The 13552-nt window shown below is 43.7% G+C and overlaps 1 protein-coding gene across 3 annotated transcripts in view; it reads right to left on the reverse strand.

Annotated features, from left to right (window-relative positions):
* LOC135553170 (protein FAM168A-like) overlaps nucleotides 1-13552 on the reverse strand; it is a 60104-nt gene that overhangs the window by 19681 nt on the left and 26871 nt on the right. The gene's annotated exons all lie outside the window — the stretch shown is intronic.

Consider the following 13552-nt stretch of genomic DNA (forward strand, 5'->3'; position numbering starts at 1 on the left):
GAGAAAACACATTTTTACACTTGAAAAATACGGCACCAAACATCTGAGATGTACAATTTTGCGATGAAGACCTACCCAGCAAAAACCATCAACAATTAATGACATATTTCTTGATTTATCTTAAAGTGAATCTGACTATTTTGAGGAAGTGCTCCTGGTTATATTGTTGGTACGGTGTCTCAAGGAGGGACACACAGTATTAGTACCCTTTTCTTCTTGTTTTTCAGGGGAACATATTTTAAGGGAGTATGAGAGCACAGATGTTCACTTCGCCTAGCCGAGTTCTGCTAGGAGCAAACCCAACCTATGTATGCTGACGCCTTGAGAGAGCGAGAGAGACACCAGTAGGTAGAGTGGGTAGTTACTGAGCAGGATGTGCACAGATGGTGATCATTACACATTGTCTGTCTCAATAACACACACTCGGATGAACGCAACACACAGACACTGGCATTTAACACACTCTGGGGTGAATGTACAATTGTAAATGTTGACATAGGAATAGATGCATACAAAGAAACCCCTTAACCTTGGACACACAGCTATGACCTGTAGGGAGGGGTGTGTGTGTATATAAGGCCTGTCATATGGCTCTAAAACACAGCAGGAGGTGGAGAGCTCTCATGCTGAGTTAACACCTGTGTCGGTCTCTGTGTGTGTCTCTCTGTGTGTGTGTGTGTGTGTGTGTGTGTAGACAGAACATAGTGCCTGTGTCACAAAGAAAAGAAAAGCCACACACACTAGGAGCTCAGACGCAATAATTGAATAACCTAATATCCAACTGTCTCCATCTGGGTATTATACCCTGATGAAGACAGCTTGTCTGTCAAAACATTGGATATTAGGTTATTCAACTATTGCATCTGAGCTCCTAGAGTGTGTGGCTCTCCTTTAATTTCTCGAGTGTTCTACTTCGCAGGTGTGCGTTTTTCACGCCACCAGATTAGTCTGTATCACAAAGAACACACTGCAAAGTGCATAAACACATGCAGATAGTGTCCTGATGTTTTGTTCAGCAGTCTACAACAGGTTGAATAGTGTCGGTTCTAACTCTTCATTACACACACAAACACATATGGTTAACACACTGTCTGGTCCCAGTTGTCTGGTTGTGTGAAACACCTAAGCGGAGACAGCTAATTGTTTCACCAATTAGCAGACATTACAACCCCCCACTCTAACCACTAACGAGACACTGTGTCGGAGGAGGGTGAGAAATGAGAGGAGGAAGGAGAGGGAACGATGAATAAGAGTGTAAATGAAGGAAGTAGATACAGAAGAACAGGAGAAAGAGGATATATAGTATGTACACTATATAGACACAAAGGTAGGTGGACACCCCTTCAAATGAGTGGATTTGGTTATTTCAGCCACCTGTTGCTGACAGGTGTGTTAAATCAAGCACATGCAATCTCCACAGACAAACATTGGCAGTAGAATTGCCTTACTGAAGAGCTCAGTGGCTTTCAACATGGCACCATCATAGGATGCCACCTTTCCAACAAGTCAGTTCGTCACATTTCTGCCCTGCTAGAGCTGCCCCGGTCAACTGTAAGTGCAGCTATTGTGAAGTGGAAACGTCTAGGAGCAACAACGGCTCAGCCGCGAAGTGGTAGGACACACAAGCCTACAAAACGGGACCATTGGACTCTGGAGCAGTGGAAACGCATTCTCTGGAGTGATGAATCACGCCTGGGTTTGGCGGATGCCAGGAGAACGCTATCTGCCCCAATGCCTAGTGTCAACTGTGAAGTTTGATGGAGGAGGAATAATGGTATGGGGATGTTTTTCATGGTTTAGGCCTCTTAGTTCCAGTGAAGGGAAATCGTAATCTTAATGCAAAACACCAGTCTCAACGTCAACAGTGAAGAGGCGACTCTGGGATGCTGGCCTTCTAGGCAGAGTTGCAAAGCAAAAGCCATATCTCAGACTGGCCAATAAAAAGAAAAGATTAAGATGGGCAAATGAACACAGACACTGGACAGAGGAACTCTGCCAAGAAGGCCAGCAACTGTTGACGTTGAGACTGGTGTTTTGCGGGTACTATTTTAATTAAGCTGCCAGTTGAGGACTTGTGAGGCATCTGTTTCTCAGACTCATTCTATTCTGGTTAGAGCCTGTTTGCGCTGTTCTGTGAAAGGAGTGGTACACAGCATTATACAAGATCTTTAGTTTCTTGGCAATTTCTCGCATGGAATAGCCTTAATCTCTCAGAACAAGAATAGACTGACGAGTTTCAGAAGAAAGATATTTGTTTCTGGCCATTTTGAGCCTTAATCGAACCCACAAATGCTGATGCTCCAGATACTCAACTAGTCTAAAGGCCAGTTTTATTTCTTCTTTAATAAGCACAACACTTTTCAGCTGTGCTAACATATTTGCAAAAGGGTTTTCTAATGATCAAATAGCCTTTTAAAATGATAAACTTGGATTAGCCAACACAACGTGCCATTGGAACACAGGAGTGATGGTTGCTGATAATGGGCCTCTGTACTCCCATGTAGATATTCCACTCAAAATCAGCCGTTTCCAGCTACAATAGTCATTAACAACATTAACAATGTCTACGCTGTATTTCTTATCAATTTGTTGTTATATTAATAGACACATTTTTTGCTTTTCTTTCAAAAACAAGGACATTTCTAAGTGACCCCAAACTTTTGAATGGTAGTGTACAGTATAAGTCAAAAGTTTGGACACACAAGGGTTTTTCTTAACTTTGACTATTTCCGACATTGTAGAATAATAGTGAAGACATCAAAACTATGAAATAACACATATGGAATCATGTAGTAACCAAAAAAATGGAGTCCAACTCATCCCAAACCATCTGAATTGGTTTGAGGTCAGGTGATTGTGGAGGCCAGGTCATCTGATGCAGCACTCCATCACTCTCCTTCTCAGTCAAATAGCACTTACACAGCCTGGAAGTGTGTTGGGTCATTGTCGTGTTGAAAAACAAATTATAGTCCCACTAAGTGCAAACCAGATGGTATGGCGTATTGCTGCAGAATGCTGATATATATGCCTGGAATCTAATTAAATCACGGACAACTCTTCCTCCATGCTTCACAGTGGGAACCACACTTACGGAAATCACCCTAGTCTACATCCGGCGCCGACAGAGATGGCCGCCTCGCTTCGCGTTCCTAGGAAACTATGCAGTTTTTTGTTTTTTTTACGTGTTATTTCTTACATTAGTACCCCAGGTCATCTTAGGTTTCATTACATACAGTCGAGAAGAACTATTGAATATAAGAGCAGCGTCAACTCACCATCAGTACGACCAAGAATATGACTTTCGCGAAGCGGATCCTGTGTTCTGCCTTTCACCCAGGACAACGGAATGGATCCCAGCCGGCGACCCAAAAAAACGACTTTGTAAAAGAGGGAAACGAGGCGGTCTTCTGGTCAGACTACGTAGACGGGCACATCGTGCACCACTCCCTAGTATACTTCTCGCCAATGTCCAGTCTCTTGACAACAAGGTTGATGAAATCCGAGCAAGGGTGGCATTCCAGAGGGACATCAGAGAATGTAACGTTCTTTGCTTCACGGAAACATGGCTCACAGGAGAGACGCTATCGGAGTCGGTGCAGCCAGCTGGTTTCTCCACGCATCGCGCCGACAGAAACAAACATCTTTCTGGTAAGAAGAGGGGCGGGGGCATATGCCTTATGGCTAACGAGACGTGGCGTGATCACAAAAACATACAGGAACTCAAATCCTTCTGTTCACCTGATTTAGAATTCCTCACAATCAAATGTCGACCGCATTAACCACCAAGGGAATTCTCTTCGATTATAATCACAGCCGTATATATTTCCCCCCAAGCAGACACATCGATGGCTCTGAACAAACTTTATTTGACTCTTTGCAAACTGGAATCCATACATCCTGAGGCTGCATTAATTGTAGCTGGGGATTTTAACAAGGCTAATCTGAAAACAAGACTCCCTAAATTGTATCAGCATATTGATTGCGCAACCAGGGCTGGCAAAACCTTGGATCATTGCTATTCTAACTTCCGCGACGCATATAAGGCCCTGCCCCGCCCTCCTTTCGGAAAAGCTGATCACGACTCCATTTTGTTGATCCCTGCCTACAGACAGAAACTAAAACAAGAAGCTCCCATGCTGAGGTCTGTCCAACGCTGGTCCGACCAATCTGATTCCACACTCCAAGACTGCTTCCATCACGTGGACTGGGATATGTTTCGTATTGCGTCAGACAACAACATTGACGAATACGCTGATTCGGTGTGCGAGTTCATTAGAACGTGCGTTGAAGATGTTGTTCCCATAGCAACGATCAACACATTCCCAAACCAGAAACCGTGGATTGATGGCAGCATTCGCGTGAAACTGAAAGTGCGAACCACTGCTTTTAATCAGGGCAAGGTGACAGGAAACATGACCGAATACAAACAGTGTAGCTATTCCCTCCGCAAGGCAATCAAACAAGCTAAGCATCAGTATAGAGACAAAGTAGAATCTGAATTCAATGGCTCAGACACAAGAGGTATGTGGCAGGGTCTACAGTCAATCACGGATTACAAAAAGAAAACCAGCCCCGTCACGGACCAGGATGTCTTGCTCAAAGGCAGACTAAATAACTTTTTTGCCCGCTTTGAGGACAATACAGTGCCACTGACACGGCCTGCAACGAAAACATGTAGACTCTCCTTCACTGCAGCCGAGGTGAGTAAAACATTTAAACGTGTTAACCCTCGCAAGGCTGCAGGCCCAGACGGCATCCCCAGCCGCGCCCTCAGAGCATGAGCAGATCAGCTGGCTGGTGTGGTTATGGACATATTCAATCAATCCCTATCCCAGTCTAGTGTTCCCACATGCTTCAAGAGGGCCACCATTGTTCCTGTTCCCAAGAAAGCTAAGGTAACTGAGCTAAACGACCACCGCCCCGTAGCACTCACTTCCGTCATCATGAAGTGCTTTGAGAGACTAGTCAAGGACCATATCACCTCCACCCTACCTGACACCCTAGACCCACTTCAATTTGCTTACCGCCCAAATAGGTCCACAGACGATGCAATCTCAACCACACTGCACACTGCCCTAACCCATCTGGACAAGAGGAATACCTATGTGAGAATGCTGTTCATCGAATACAGCTCGGCATTTAACACATAGTACCCTCCAAGCTCGTCATCAAGCTCGAGACCCTGGGTCTCGACCCCGCCCTGTGCAACTGGGTACTGGACTTCCTGACGGGCCTCCCCCAGGTGGTGAGGGTAGGCAACAACATCTCCACCCCACTGATCCTCAACACTGGGGCCCCACAAGGGTGCGTTCTGAGCCCTCTCCTGTACTCCCTGTTCACCCACGACTGCGTGGCCACACACGCCTCCAACTCAATCATCAAGTTTGCAGACGACACAACAGTGGTAGGCTTGATTACCAACAACGACGAGACGGCCTACAGGGAGGAGGTGAGGGCCCTCGGAGTGTGGTGTCAGGAAAATAACCGCACACTCAACGTCAACAAAACTAAGGTGATGATTGTGGACTTCAGGAAACAGCAGAGGGAACACCCCCCTATCCACATCGATGGAACAGTAGTGGAGAGGGTAGTAAGCTTTAAGTTCCTCGGCATTCACATCACGGACAAACTGAATTGGTCCACCCACACAGACAGCATCGTGAAGAAGGCGCAGCAGCGCCTCTACAACCTCAAGAGGCTGACGAAATTCGGCTTGTCACCAAAAGCACTCACAAACTTCTACAGATGCACAATCGAGAGCATCCTGGCGGGCTGTATCACCGCCTGGTACGGCAACTGCTCCGCCCACAACCGTAAGGCTCTCCAGAGGGTAGTGAGGTCTGCACAACGCATCACCGGGGGCAAACTACCTGCCCTCCAGGACACCTACACCACCCGATGTTACAGGAAGGCCATAAAGATCATCAAGGACAACAACCCCCGAGCCACTGCCTGTTCACCCCGCTATCATCCAGAAGGCGAGGTCAGTACAGGTGCATCAAAGCTGGGACCGAGGGCCTGAAAAACAGCTTCTATCTCAAGGCCATCAGACTGTTAAACAGCCACCACTAACATTGAGTGGCTGCTGCCAACACACTGACTCAACTCCAGCCACTTTAATAATGGGAATTGAAGGGAAATTATGTAAAATATATCACTAGCCACTTTAAACAATGCTACCTAATATAATGTTTACATACCCTACATTATTCATCTCATATGTATACGTATATACTGTACTCTATATCATCTACTGCATCTTTATGTAATACATGTATCACTAGCCACTTTAACTATGCCACTTTGTTTACATACTCATCTCATATGTATATACTGTACTCGATACCATCTACTGTATCTTGCCTATGCTGCTCTGTACCATCACTCATTCATATATCTTTATGTACATATTCTTTATCCCCTTACACTTGTGTGTATAAGACAGTAGTTTTGGAATTGTTAGTTAGATTACTTGTTGGTTATTACTGCATTGTCGGAACTAGATGCACAAGCATTTCGCTACGCTCGCATTAACATCTGCTAACCATTTGTATATGACAAATAAATAAATACATTTTTTTTTTGCTCACCTACTCTGTGTCTCACAAAGACACAGCGGTTGGAACCAAAAATCTCACATTTGGACTCGTCAGACCAAAGGACAGTTTTCCACAGGTCTAATGTACGCTGCTCATGTTTCGTGGACCAAGCAAGTCTGTTCTTCTTATTGGTATCCTTTAGTAGTGGTTTCTTTGCAGCAATTCGACCATGAGGTCTAAGGACCCTGGGACTAAACATCTCCCTCTGCAACTGGATCCTGGACTTCCTGACGGGCCGCCGCCCAGGTGGTAAGGGTAGATAACAACACATCCGCCATGCTGATCCTCAACACGGGGGCCCCTCAGGGGTGCATGCTCAGTCCCCTCTTGTACTCCCTGTTCACTCATGACTGCAGGGCCAGGCATGACTCCAAACCATCATTTAGTTTGCCAATGACACAACAGTCTCAGTTTCAATTGTTCTGCCTGTGGCCATGGAAACCTGACCTGTTCACCGGACGTGCTACCTGTCCCAGACCTGCTGTTTTCAACTCTCTAAAGACAGCAGGAGCAGTAGAGATACTCTCAATGATCGGCTATGAAAGGCCAACTGACATTTACTCCTGAGGGGCTGACCTGTTGCACCCTCAACAACCACTGTGATTATTATTATTTGACCCTGCTGGTCATCTATGAACATTTGAATATCTTGGCCATGTTCTGCTATAATCTCCACCCGGCACAGCTGGAAGAGGACTGGCAACCCCTCATAGCCTGGTTCCTCTCTAGGTTTCTTCCTGGTTCCAGCCTTCTTCCTGGTTCCACCTGTTGTATTCGGCGCATGTGACAAATCAAATTTGATTTGATTCATGCAGTCTCCTCTGAACAGTTGATGTTGAGATGTGTCTGTTACTTGAACTCTGGAGCATTTATTTGGGCTGCAATTTCTGAGGCTGGTAACTAAATGAACTGATCCTCTGCAGCAGAGGTAACTCTGGGTCTTCCTTTCCTGTGGCGGTCCTCATGAGAGCCAGTTTCATCATAGCGCTTGATGGTTTTTGCGACTGCACTGGAAGAAACTTTTAAAGTTCTTGAAATTTTCCAGATTACTACTTTGAAGAATATAAAATATATTTTGATTTGTTTATAACTTTTTGGGTTAATACATAATATGTGTTATTTCATAGTTTTGATGTCTTCACTATTATTCTACAATGAAGAAAATAGTAAAAATAAAGAAAAACCCTGGAATGAGTAAGTGTGTCCGTCCAAACTTTTGACGGGTACCGTCTGTCTGTCTGTCTGTCTGTCTGTCTGTCTGTCTGTATATACAGTGCCTTGCAAAAGTATTCGGCCCCCTTGAACTTTGCGACCTTTTGCCACATTTCAGGCTTCAAACATAAAGATATAAAACTGTATTTTTTTGTTTAGAATCAACAACAAGTGGGACACAATCATGAAGTGGAACGACATTTATTGGATATTTCAAACTTTTTTAACAATTCAAAAACTGAAAAATTGGCCGTGCAAAATTATTCAGCCCCTTTACTTTCAGTGCAGCAAACTCTCTCCAGAAGTTCAGTGAGGATCTCTGAATGATCCAATGTTGACCTAAATGACTAATGATGGTAAATACAATCCACCTGTGCGTAATCAAGTCTCCGTATAAATGCACCTGCACTGTGATAGTCTCAGAGGTCCGTTAAAAGCGCAGAGAGCATCATGAAGATCAAGGAATACACCAGGCAGGTCCGAGATACTGTTGTGAAGAAGTTTAAAGCCGGATTTGGATACAAAAAGATTTCCCAAGCTTTAAACATCCCAAGGAGCACTGTGCAAGCGATAATATTGAAATGGAAGGAGTATCAGACCACTGCAAATCTACCAAGACCTGGCCGTCCCTCTAAACTTTCAGCTCATACAAGGAGAAGACTGATCAGAGATGCAGCCAAGAGGCCCATGATCACTCTGGATGAACTGCAGAGATCTACAGCTGAGGTGGGAGACTCTGTCCATAGGACAACAATCAGTCGTATATTGCACAAATCTGGCCTTTATGGAAGAGAGGCAAGAAGAAAGCCATTTCTTAAAGATATCCATAAAAAGTGTTGTTTAAAGTTTGCCACAAGCCACCTGGGAGACACACCAAACATGTGGAAGAAGGTGCTCTGGTCAGATGAAACCAAAATTGAACTTTTTGGCAACAATTTTTTTTTTACCTTTATTTAACCAGGCAAGTCAGTTAAGAACACATTCTTATTTTCAATGACGGCCTGGGAACAGTGGGTTAACTGCCTGTTCGGGGGCAGAACAACAGATTTCTACCTTGTCAGCTCAGGGGTTTGAACTCACAACCTTCCAGTTACTAGTCCAATGCTCTAACCACTAGGCTACGCTGCCGCCCCAATATAAAACGTTATGTTTGGCGTAAAAGCAACACAGCACATCACCCTGAACACACCATCCCCACTGTCAAACATGGTGGTGGCAGAATCATGGTTTGGGCCTGCTTTTCTTCAGCAGGGACAGGGAAGATGGTTAAAATTGATGGGACGATGGATGGAGCCAAATACAGGACCATTCTGGAAGAAAACCTGATGGAGTCTGCAAAAGACCTGAGACTGGGACGGAGATTTGTCTTCCAACAAGACAATGATCCAAAACATAAAGCAAAATCTACAATGGAATGGTTCAAAAATAAACATATCCAGGTGTTAGAATGGCCAAGTCAAAGTCCAAACCTGAATCCAATCGAGAATCTGTGGAAAGAACTGAAAACTGCTGTTCACAAATGCTCTCCATCCAACCTCACTGAGCTCGAGCTGTTTTGCAAGGAGGAATGGGAAAAAATTTCAGTCTCTCGATGTGCAAAACTGATAGACATACCCCAAGCGACTTACAGCTGTAATCGCAGCAAAAGGTGGCGCTACAAAGTATTAACTTAAGGGGGCTGAATAATTTTGCACTCCCAATTTTTCAGTTTTTGATTTGTTAAAAAAGTTTGAAATATCCAATAAATGTCATTCCACTTCATGATTGTGTCCCACTTGTTGTTGATTCTTCACAAAAAAATACAGTTTTATATCTTTATGTTTGAAGCCTGAAATGTGGCAAAAGGTCACAAAGTTCAAGGGGGCCGAATACTTTCGCAAGGCACTGTATATATATATATATATATATATATATATACACACACAGTGAGGGAAAAAAGTATTTGATCCCCTGCTGATTTTGTACATTTGCCAACTGACAAAGAAATGATCAGTCTATAATTTTAATGGTAGGTTTATTTGAACAGTGAGAGACAGAATAACAACAAAAAAATCCAGAAAAACGCATGTAAAATGTTATAAATTGATTTGCATTTTAATAAGGGAAATAAGTATTTGACCCCTCTGCAAAACATGACTTAGTACTTGGTGGCAAAACCCAATCACAGAGGTCAGACTTTTCTTGTAATTGGCCAGCAGGTTTGCACACACCACAGGAGGGATTTTGTCCCACTCCTCTTTGCAGATCTTCTCCAAGTCATTAAGGTTGAGGCTGGCGTTTGGCAACTCAAACCTTCAGCTTCCTCCACAGATGTTCTATGGGATTAAGGTCTGGAGACGGGTTAGGCCACTCCAGGACCTTAATGTGCTTCTTCTTGAGCCACTCCTTTGTTGCCTTGGCCGTGTGTTTTGGGTCATTGTCATGCTGGAGTACCCATCCATGACCCATGTTCAATGCCCTGGCTGAGGGAAGGAGGTTCTCACCCAAGATTTGACGGTACATGGCCCCGTCCATTGTCCCTTTGATGCGGTGAAGTTGTCCTGTCCCCTTAGCAGAAAAACAGCCCCAAAGCACAATGTTTCCACCTCCATGTTTGACGGTGGGGATGGTGTTCTTGGGGTCATAGGCAGCATTCCTCCTCCTCCAAACACGGCGAGTTGAGTTGATGCCAAAGAGCTCCATTTTGGTCTCATCTGACCACAACACTTTCACCCAGTTGTCCTCTGAAACATTCATTGGCAAACTTCAGACGGGCATGTATATGTGCTTTCTTGAGCAGGGGGACCTTGCGGGCGCTGCAGGATTTCAGTCCTTCACGGCATAGTGTGTTACCAATTGTTTTCTGCCTTGAGATCATTGACAAGATCCTCCCGTGTAGTTCTGGGCTGATTCCTCACCGTTCTCATGATCATTGCAACTCCACGAGATGAGACCTTGCATGGAGCCCCAGGCCGAGGGAGATTGACAGTTCTTTTGTGTTTCTTCCATTTGCGAATAATCGCACCAACTGTTGTCACCTTCTCACCAAGCTGCTTGGCGATGGTCTTGTAGCCCATTTTAGCCTTGAGTAGATCTATAATCTTGTCCCTAACATCCTTGGAGAGCTCTTTGGTCTTGGCCATGGTGGAGAGTTTGGAATCTGATTGATTGATTGCTTCTGTGGACAGGAGTCTTTTATACAGGTAACAACCTGAGATTAGGAGCACTCCCTTTAAGAGTGTGCTCCTAATCTCAGCTTGTTACCTGTATATAAGACACCTGGGAGCCAGAAATGTTTCTGATTGAGAGGGGGTCAAATACTTATTTCCCTCATTAAAATGCAAATCAATTTATAACATTTTTGACGTGCGTTTTTCTGGATTTTTTTTATGTTATGCTGTCTCTCACTGTTCAAATAAACCTACCATTAAAATTATAGACTGATCATTTCTTTGTCAGTGGGCAAACGTACATCAGCAGGGGATCAAATACTTTTTCCCCTCACTGTATATATCACACACACACACACACACACACACACACACACACACACACACACACACACACACACACACACACACACACACACACACACACACACACACACACACACACACACACACATAAATAAACACTTTGTTTTTGCATTATTTAAACCAAATTGAACATGTTTTATTATTTATTTGTGGCTAAATTGATTTTATTGGTGTATCATATTAAGTTAAAATAAGTGTTCATTCAGTATTGTTATAATTGTCATTATTACAAATCAAATGTAAAAATTATATATATCTTTTTTTTTTTTTTTTTAAATCGTCCAATTAATCGGTATCTGCATTTTTTGGTCCTCCAATAATCGGTATCGGCGGTGAAAAATCATAATCGGTCAACCTCTAGTCATAACATCCCTGTTATAATGAATGGCTGTCATACTATGATTGTAGAGGAGACGGTTGTAGAGGAGACAGTTGTAGAAGAGACAGTTCTAGAGGAGACTGATGTAGAGGAGACTGATGTAGAGGAGACGGTTGTAGAGGAGACTGATGTAGAGGAGACTGATGTAGAGGAGACTGATGTAGAGGAGACTGATGTAGAGGAGACGGATGTAGAGGAGACGGTTGTAGAGGAGACGGTTGTAGAGGAGACGGTTGTAGAGGAGACGGTTGTAGAGGAGACTGATGTAGAAGAGACTGATGTAGAGGAGACGGTTGTAGAGGAGACGGTTGTAGAGGAGACGGTTGTAGAAGAGACGGTTGTAGAAGAGACTGATGTAGAAGAGACTGATGTAGAAGAGACTGATGTAGAAGAGACTGATGTAGAAGAGACTGATGTAGAAGAGACTGATGTAGAAGAGACTGATGTAGAGGAGACTGATGTAGAGGAGACTGATAGATCAGAACGGGTCACTTCCTGAACGCCTGTTGTCAGCGTAGGGATTAGGAGTTTAAACGTTAACAATGCCAGTGTGTTCAGTCTGTTGCGTATAGAATACCCTTGCCTATTCAGTAATGATAGGTTTTGCTTTACTGAAGTTGCGAGACATTACAAGCCAATAAATGGCAAAATACAACATTACATTGTGAGGTAAAGCCTCCGGCCCATGCTAGCTCTCTATGAAAGATGCCAGGTTCGCATTCATGGAGGTACGGCAACTAATCAGTCTCCTCCATTCCAAAAATACTGAATATTAGGATTCGCACCCTACCGGAAGATGTGTTTTCGTTCTGCTACATGTCTTGGTAAATCACGGTATTTAACAAACTTTAAAAGGACTTTTTTTAGGAGACAGTGGTCAGAGTACAGGAACTGGCATTCCTTTACAGACAAGCGAAATAACCATTCAGTGGCACAGAGTAAAATAACCATTCAGTGGCACAGAGTAAAATAACCATTCAGTGGCACAGAGTAAAATAACCATTCAGTGGCACAGAATAAAATAACCATTCAGTGGCACAGAATAAAATAACCATTCAGTGGCACAGAGTAAAATAACCGTTCAGTGGCACAGAGTAAAATAACCATTCAGTGGCACAGAGTAAAATAACCATTCAGTGGCACAGAGTAAAATAACCATTCAGTGGCACAGAATAAAATAACCATTCAGTGGCACAGAGTAAAATAACCATTCAGTGGCACAGAGTAAAATAACCATTCAGTGGCACAGAGTAAAATAACCATTCAGTGGCACAGAATAAAATAACCATTCAGTGGCACAGAATAAAATAACCATTCAGTGGCACAGAGTAAAATAACCATTCAGTGGCACAGAGTAAAATAACCATTCAGTGGCACAGAGTAAAATAACCGTTCAGTGGCACAGAGTAAAATAACCGTTCAGTGGCACAAAACAATCTTCAGAGGTTTCGTGTCGGCATTTGAAAAGCTACCGTATAGACAAACAAACAAGTCGTAGCCTACGCACTCTCAAGGGTATACGGCCAGGGTAGATAGAACGTCCTTGGGTTAGGGTTAGCCTAAGGGTTAGCCCTAAGGGTTAGCCCTATAGGTTAGCCTAAGGGTTAGCCCTATGGGTTAGCCCTATGGGTTAGCCTAAGGGTTAGCCCTATTGGTTAGCCTAAGGGTTAGCCCTAAACCTAACCATAAGGCCCTAGTGGTCATACATACGCATTAGGAACATTATTCTTATCGTTTTAATTAACAGAAAGACCATAATAAATGGCAGTTTAAACGTTAAGCAAAATTGTGCGTTTGCAACATTCCTAGTAAGGATCCAGCATGGCACATCTTACACCAGACAGATC

Source organism: Oncorhynchus masou, chromosome 13 (genome assembly GCF_036934945.1).
Source record: "Oncorhynchus masou masou isolate Uvic2021 chromosome 13, UVic_Omas_1.1, whole genome shotgun sequence".
In the NCBI taxonomy this organism is placed as follows: domain Eukaryota; kingdom Metazoa; phylum Chordata; class Actinopteri; order Salmoniformes; family Salmonidae; genus Oncorhynchus; species Oncorhynchus masou.